We start from the raw sequence: 8639 nt of genomic DNA, 5'->3' as shown, positions 1-8639 counted from the left end.
TATACATGTACCACAGTAACTTTAACTATTCATCTGTTGAAGGACATTTGAGTTGTTTTCAGCTTTTGGTTATTATAAATAAATATACTATAATATTTTATATATAGGGTTTTATGGAAACATAAGTGTTCAATTCTCCAGGGTAAACGTAATTTCTGGATTGTGTGGTAGTTATTTAATTTAGTAGGAAACTGTCAAACGTTTTTCAGTGTGGCTGTACCATTTTACATTCCAGTCAGCAATATATGAGTGATCCAGTTTCTTTGCACCCTCCCCACCATACAGGAACCAGCCAAAGTTAATATTACTTGTCCTGCCCAGAGCTCCTTTAATAGCTCTGTATGGCCAATAAGAAAACCTGATGCCGCCTGGCATATGACAGTAGACTACTCAGAACTAAAGTAGTTTCCAAGATACACACTGCTCTGCCTAATGTATCTCTAGTGATAGAATAAATAATACAAAATACTGGCACTTATGCTGTGTTAAATTTGGCTAACACCTTTTTTAGCATCCCTTTACAGCCCAACTTAGAGGCATTATACTGATGATACTATGCTAACCTCTGAAGATTTGTCATTGCTACAGCAACAACTTGATGCATTGTGCACCCTCCTACAATTCAAAAGATAAGTCACCGACCTACGAAAAATACAAGGCTGCTGCTATTGTGGAGTCCCCACTGGAGATCCCTCCAGCGATACAGGAAGGCATGGCCACCCTTTCTGGAAACACCTGGTACGCAGATGGGGCGAGCCAAGATAACGCTCATGTATGAACAACAGCAGCTATACAACGGCAGACAGATAACCATCTGGTTTGAGATGGGAATGCAACAAAGCAGTTAATGTGTAAAATTCTGAGCTGCATGGTTCCTTTGTACCCATGAGCTATGGCCTACAGTTCTCTGTACAAATAGTTGAGCAGTATTTAAGCATCTTACAACTTGTCTTGCTCAATGAGCCTGAGATGATTTGTATGTGCTTTAAAAACCCTTATAAAGGGCTGCTATGTGAAAAGACATTAAAGAAAGGCGACAAGAACCCACTGCAAGCCTAATTGTATATCATACTTCAGCACACTAGTCAGGTTCACCTTCTGGTAACATGAAGGCTGATACTCCAGCAAAAACGAGAACACTGGATCTCTCTTAATCCTTGCAGGTAGCTTATTGGGAACATAAACATAGTAGGCATTGCAGTGTAGAAGTGGACTAGCAAATAACAAGGCCAGCAGGATTGTACCTCTGCTATGCAGATTTTGTGGCAGCCGTAGCAAAGTGCTTAGTTTGTTCTCGTTTGTGCCCCTGCTATATTCTACCTATACAAGACACATACATAAGATAGCTGTCCCTATAAGAGACTGGCAGATAGACTCTCTTCAACCCCTCCTAGTAAGCTTGGGAGAGAAGTGTGCGTTAATGTGTGTAGATACCGCCACAGGATTGTTGCAGGCTTTTCTTTGCAAAACAACAAACAAAACAGCCACCGTTAAAGCTTGAAGGAATTAAATGTCATGTATGAATGTTCTTGATGCACTGATAGCAACCCAGGCACACATTTTCACTGGACAGGATGTCCAAGATTAGACATATGAAAATGTTATAGACTGGAGATTTTATTTGCCATATAATCCCCAATCGGGAGGGTTGATTGAAAGGAAAAATGGCATTTTGAAGGCAAAACTGCTAGCACTTTCACAATCCTATATCTTTCATAAGTTGGTGAAGTTGACGCCTCAAACCATTAAGAACTCTAATTCAGTTGAGACTAATACGGGTTTGGCACCATATTAAGGACTCAGGACCACCATAGAGGAAGGACTATTATCCATAGTTGTAGAGAAGGTCTTACCAGATATATTCCTACTGGAGCTGATAAAAGAACAATGGTAAATGTTATTTGGGACTCCCCAAGTCTTTGAGTCAGGGGAGGGGATACTTGCATGGGTGTGGAACTGCCAACTTCCCCCAAGTTGGGAAGAGTATTTCTTGCCAGAGATCAAGGAATTCCATGGCCAACTAAAGTGACATCCATTGGTCCTGTTTGAGTCTGAGCCAAAATGTTCCACATACCAATACACTGGAATACAGCCCCCTTTTAAGGGCACTCTTTTTGGCTACTTGACATGGTCCTTTGCTGCCCCTGTAATCTTACAAATAATACCAGCACCCTAGCCCCTTGAGTAACATGTTTGATATGCAACCCCAGCCCATAATCCTATGTCCTCACCAACAGAGATGAAGATACCACTGTCATGCTGCTTGATGGTGAAGAACTGCCTTGCCTAACCACTTCTATTTCTACCTATTGCCTTCTGTTCCTCTTGCTTCTCTGTTTATGTCTGTAGGTTTGGATCCTGAGGACATGATGTTAACATACATCACAAGTAGGAAATGAATTGATGCAACGAGTCATCCACACCATCAGAATAACTACAGCATCCCCCACCCCCACCCCATGGAGACCCAGGGACTATCTCAGAAGCGGTGAGTACGTGAGATTGTAAGACCAGGATTAGAGAGGTGGAGTGTGGAGACAAAAGTGACTTCATCTTGGATGCTAATCCATCATGTTTACTCATTGTTAGCCCCAGTTCCTTGAATGCCTCCTGATTCCTACTTTATTTACTGTTCTTAGTGTAAGAACATGTTCAATCTTGATTTTGTCATACATAAAGGCTGTAACACATCTAGCATTTTTTTTGGAGGGCTGCTTTTAATTGTTTCTATAGAGCATGCACAGCCTGTCCCTATGGTATATCAGTCCTGGGTGGCCACACTTATCTCTGTAAATTCCCCCAATTAAACCGAGACCACACTTCTCTCTGTAAACCCCAATTAAACATCCTTTACTAACAAACTAGATTTGTCTGCTTCACACTTTGGCTTCTCAGCGCCTTCTGCTCTGTGGTTTGCTTTGTATGTATGGTGCTTCCCTGGAACCGGTAGTGTCACTGTTTTTTATCTTTGTCATTCTAATAGATGTATATTGATATTTCACTGGGGTTTAAATCTGCAATTACCTCATAGCTATAATGTTGTATATAATTTCATGTGCTCATTTTTTATTCTTACATTCTTTGCAATGAAATGCTTCTTCATGTTTTGCCCATTTTCTACTTAGAATTTTTGGTTATCATTTAATTTTGAGAGCTCCTTACATAAAAATATTAGTATTTTGTCAAATATGTGCTTTGCAACTATTTTCTCCCAGTCTGCAGCCTGTAATTGTATCCTCTCTGTAGGGTGTTTTATTTATTTATGAATTTACTTATTTTTAATTGACAAAAACTATATATTTAAGGTGCACTACAGATGTTCTGATGTATGTATACTTTGTGGAATAGTTAAATCAAGCTAATTAACATAGGATTATCTTGCAAATTTATCCTTTTTTATGCATGGGGTTAGAAAACTTAAAATCGACTCTCAGTGATTTTCAAATATATAATATACTGTTAACTATAGTCACCATGATGTACAATAGATCAATTTAATTTATTCTTCCTATTTACCTAAAATTTTATATCTTTTCACGGACATATGCCCGATCTCTCCAACCCCCAGCCTCTGGTAATCACCTTTACATTCTTTGCTTCTATGAGTTCAACTTTATTAGTTTCAACACATAATAGAGTCCATGCCGTATGTGTTTTTCTGTGCCTGACTTTTTTCACTTAATTAATGTCCTCTAGGTTCTTCCATATTGTTTCAAATGACAGGATTTCCTTCTTTTAAAGGATGAATAGCATTACATTGTGTATATATACCACATTTTATTTATCCACTCATCCTTTGATGAATACTTAAAATGATTTTATATCTTGGCCATTGGTAATGATGATGCAATAAACATAGGAGTACGGCTATTACTTCAAAATATTTATTTCATTTGCTTTGGATATTTCCTCAGTAGTAGGATTATTGAATCTTGAATCATATGGTAGTTCTGTTTTTAATTTTTTGAGGAAAATTCATACTGATTTTAATAATTACTGTACTAAGATTCTCACCAACAATGTTCAAGGGTTCCCTTTCTTTCAATTCTGCCCAACACTTGATATCTTTCATCCTTTTGATCATAACCATTCTAACAGGGGTGAGGTGATACCTCATTTTGATTTGAATTGGCATTTCTCTTATGTTTTCTTTTAGTAGTTTTATAGATTTGGGTCTTATATTTAAGCCTTTTATCTATTTTGAGTTGATTTTTGTCTGTGGTGTGAGATAAGGATCCACTTTAATTATTTTACTTTGGTTTTTCCAATACCATTTATTAAAGATATTTTCCATTCCCCTGTATGTGTTCCTGGCACCTTTGTTGACAATCAATTGACCATAAATGCATAGATTCATTTCTGTGATCTTTATTCTGTTCCATTTTCTGATGGCTGTTTCATGACAGTATTATTCTGTGTAAATGCTATAGCTTTGTAGTGTGTTTTTAAATCAGGTAGTGTAAATGCCTCCAACTTTGTTCATTTTGCTCAAGTTTGCTTTGGCTACTGGGGTTCTTAGGCGGGAGAAATGTATAAAAGGCATCCAGATTGGAAAAGAAGAAGTTAACTTGTCTCTGTCTGCAGATGGCATGATTTTATATGTAGAAAATGTTAAAGACTTTACCAAAAAATTGTTTAGAATGAATAAATGAATCTAGTAAAGTTACAGAATACAAAATCAACATGCATAAATGAGCAGTGTTCTATACAATAACAATTAGCTATTCAAAAAAATTAAGAAAATAATTCCATTAACAATATGTAAAATAACAAAAAATAAAATGCTCAATATTACATTTAAGTAAAAAATATGTATGCTGAAAACTATAAAACATTGATAAAAAATTACACACAAGTAAATTGAAAGATATCATGTCCATGGATTGGAAGAATTGATATTACAAAATGTCAATACAATCCCAAAATCTATAGATTCAATGAAATTCCTATCAAAATTCCACTGACATTTTACAGAAAGAGAAAAGCAATCCTAAAATTTGTATGGAACCACAGAAGTTTTAATTTTGATAAAGTCTAACTTAATTATTTATTTTCCTTTTATAAGTCATGATTTTGTTGTCAAGTCTAAAAATTATTTGTCTAGCACTAGATCCTGAAATATATTTCCTATGTTTATTTCTAAAAGTGTTACCATTTTGTAATTTATGGTTTAGCCTCTAATCTATTTTTAGTTAAATTTTGCATAAAATATAAAGTTTAGGTCAAGGAACATTTTTACTTTTCCCAAAGACTGTCCACTAACTCCAGCATCATTCATTGAAAAGCTATATTTCTTAATTGAATTGTTTTGAACTTTTGTCAAAAGTCAGTTGGACATATCTGTGTGAATCTATTTCTGGTTTCATTATTCTGTCCTAAGAGTTATGTGCATATGCTTCTGCCAATACCACACAGTCTTGAGTACTATAGATGTATGTTTAAAAATAGTGTAGACTAATTTATCCCAATATATTCTTCCTTTTCAAAATTGTTTTAGCTGTTCTAGTCCTTTTGACTTTCCATATAAATTTTAGAATAATCTTGTCTATCCTGACTAAAAAAATTCTTGTTGCAGTTTTGGCAAAATTTGAATTAAACCTTTATATCAATTTGAGGAGAACTGACATATTTAATAATATTGAATATCTTCTTCACGTAAACGATATGTCACTCAAAGTATTTAGATCTTTGATTTCTTCATTATAATTATGTAGTTTTAACAATATGTGTCGTATACATTTTATTATCTTTACATTCGTTTCCTTTTTTGAGTGATTTTAATGGCACTGCATTTTTAATGTTTTTGTGTTTATTGGTAGGATATAACAGTATTATTAAATTTATCTTTCTTATCTCCTCTGACCTTGGCTGAACTTACTTATTAGTTCTAGAAGTTTTACTGATAGATTGTTTTAAATTTTCTACATACAATTATGTCACCTGAAAATAGGATCAGTTTTATTTATGTCTTTCTAATCTGTAAACCCTTTAATTTGTTTTCTTGTCTTGCAACACAGGCTAAAACTTTCAACATTATGTTAAAATAACAATGGTGAAAACAGAAATCCTTTCTTTGTTGCCAGTCTTAGAGGAAGAGCATTCAGGCTTTTACCATTAAGCATAATGTTAGCTGAAGTATTTTGTAGATACTTTTATAAAGTAGAGGAAGTTCTCCTCTATTCCTAGTTTTCTGTAATTTATTTTATTTTCTCCTTAATTGATATATTTAAAAAAAATTTTTTTTGGCTTTCTTTTGTATGATCCTGTGATCCTTCTTTTTCAGACTGATGATACGGTGAATTTCATTGATTTATTTTTGAATATTGAACTAGTATTGCATCCTGGAATAAAGTCAAGTTGGTCATTGTATTAGTCCATTTTCACATTGCTGATAAAGACATATCCAAGACTGGACAATTTACAAAAGAAAGAGTTTTAATGAACTTACCATTCAACCTGGCTGGGGAGGCCTCACCATCACGGAGGAAGGCAAAAGGCACTTCTTACATGGTGGCAGCAAGAAAGAGAACTTGTGCAGGGAAATTCCCATTTTAAAACCATTAGATCTCATGAGATTTATTCACTGCCAAGAGAACGGCATGGGAAAGATCCACCCCATGATTCAATTACCTCCCACTGGGATCTTCCCCTGATGCATGAGAATTGTGGGAGTCACAATTCAAGGTAAGATTTGAGTGGGGACACAGCCAGAACATATCATTCCACCTTGGACCCTTTCAAATCTCATGTCCTCACATTTCAAAACCAATCATGCCTTCCCAACAGTCCCACAAAGTCTTAACTCATTTCAGCATTAATTCAAAAGTCCACAGCCCAAAGCTTCATCTAAGACAAGGCAAGTCCCTTCTGCTTAAGAGCCTGTAAAATCACAAGCAAGTTAGTTACTTCCTAGATACAGTGGAGGTACAGGTATTGGGTGAATATAGCAATTCCAAATGGGAGGAATTGGCCAAAACAAAGGGACTACAGGTGCCATGCAAGTCCTAAATCCAGTGGAGCAGTCAAATCTTAAAGCTCCTAAATAATCTCCTTTGACTCCATGTATCACATCCAGGTCATGCTGATGCAAGAGGTGGGTCCCCACATTCTTGGGAAGCTCCTCCCCTGTGGCTTTGCAGGGAATAGCCCCCTCCTGGCAGCTTTCCGGACTGGTGTTAAGTGTCTACAGCTTTTCCAGATGCACAGTATAAGCTGTCTGTTGGTGGATCTACCATTCTGGGGTCTGGAGGATGGTGACCCTCTTTTCACAGCTCACAGGTGGTATCCCAGTAGGGACTCTGTTTGGGGCCTCCAACCTCACATTTCCCTTCCTCACTGCCCTAGCAGAGGTTCTTTAATAGGGCTCCACACTGAAGCAAACTTCTGCCTAGATATCCAGGCATATTTATACATCCTCTGAAATCTAAGCAGAGGTTCCCAACCTCAGTTCTTAACTTCTGTGCACCCACAGGCTCAATACCAAGTGGAGCTGACAAGACTTGGGGCTTGCACCCTCTGAAGCCAAGGTCTGAGCTGTGCTTTGGCCCCTTTTAATCATAGCTGGAGTGGCTGGGATGCAGGGCACCAAGTCCCTAGACTGCACACAGGATGGGCACCCTGGGCCCTGCCCACAAAACCATATTTTCCTCCTCGGCCTTCGGGGCTGTGATGGGAGGCTGCCGTAAAGACCTCTGACAAGCCCTGGAGATAAGATCTCCATTGTTTTGGGGATTCACATTTGGCTCTTTGTTACTTATGCAAATATATGCAGTCTGCTTGAATTTCTCCTCAGAAAATAGAATTTTCTTTTATTTCTTGTTTTCACGCTGCAAATTTTCTGAACTTTTATGCCCTGCTTCCCTTATAAAACTGAATGCCTTTAACAGCACCAAAGTCACTTCTTGAACGCTTTGCTGTTTAGAAAATTCTTCTGCTAGATACCCTAAATCATCTCTCTCAAGTTCAAAGTTTCACAAAATTTTAGGGCAGGGCAAAATTGCCACCAATCTCTTTGCTAAAACATAACAAGAGTCACCTTTACTCCAGTTCCCAATGCTTTGCTGCTTAGAAATTTTTCCGCCTAATACTGGAAATTATCTCTCTCAAGTTCAAAGTTCCACAGATCTCTAATATAGGGGCAAATTGCTGCCAATCTCTTTGCTAAAACATAACAAAGTTACCTTTGCTCCAGTTCCCAACAAGTTTCTCATCTCTATTTGAGACCATCTCAGCCTAGATTTCATTGTGCGTATTATTATCAGCATTTTAGTCAAAGCCATTCAGTAAATCTCTAGGAGTTTCAAACTTTCCCATGCTTTTCTGTCTTCTTCTAAGCCCTCCAAACTGTTCCAACCTCTGCCTGTTACCCAGTTCCATAGTCGCTTCCACATTTTTGGGTATCTTTTCAGCACTACTTGTATCTATTTACTGTATTAGTCTGTTTTCACACTACTGATAAAGACATACCTGAGACTAGGCAGTTTAAAAATGAAAGAGCTTTAATGGACTTACAGCTCCATGTGGCTGAGGAGGTCTCACCATCATGGAGGAAGGCAAAAGCCACTTCTTACATGGCAGTGGCAAGACGGAGAACTTGTGTAGGGAAACTACCATTTTTTTTTTTTTTTTTTTTTTTTTTT

The sequence above is a fragment of the Rhinopithecus bieti genome, unplaced genomic scaffold, assembly GCF_001698545.2.
Source record: "Rhinopithecus bieti isolate Rb0 unplaced genomic scaffold, ASM169854v2 scaffold_19553, whole genome shotgun sequence".
NCBI classification, from domain to species: domain Eukaryota; kingdom Metazoa; phylum Chordata; class Mammalia; order Primates; family Cercopithecidae; genus Rhinopithecus; species Rhinopithecus bieti.
The sequence above is the reverse complement of the archived record's forward strand: the minus strand, read 5'-3'. Positions refer to the sequence as shown.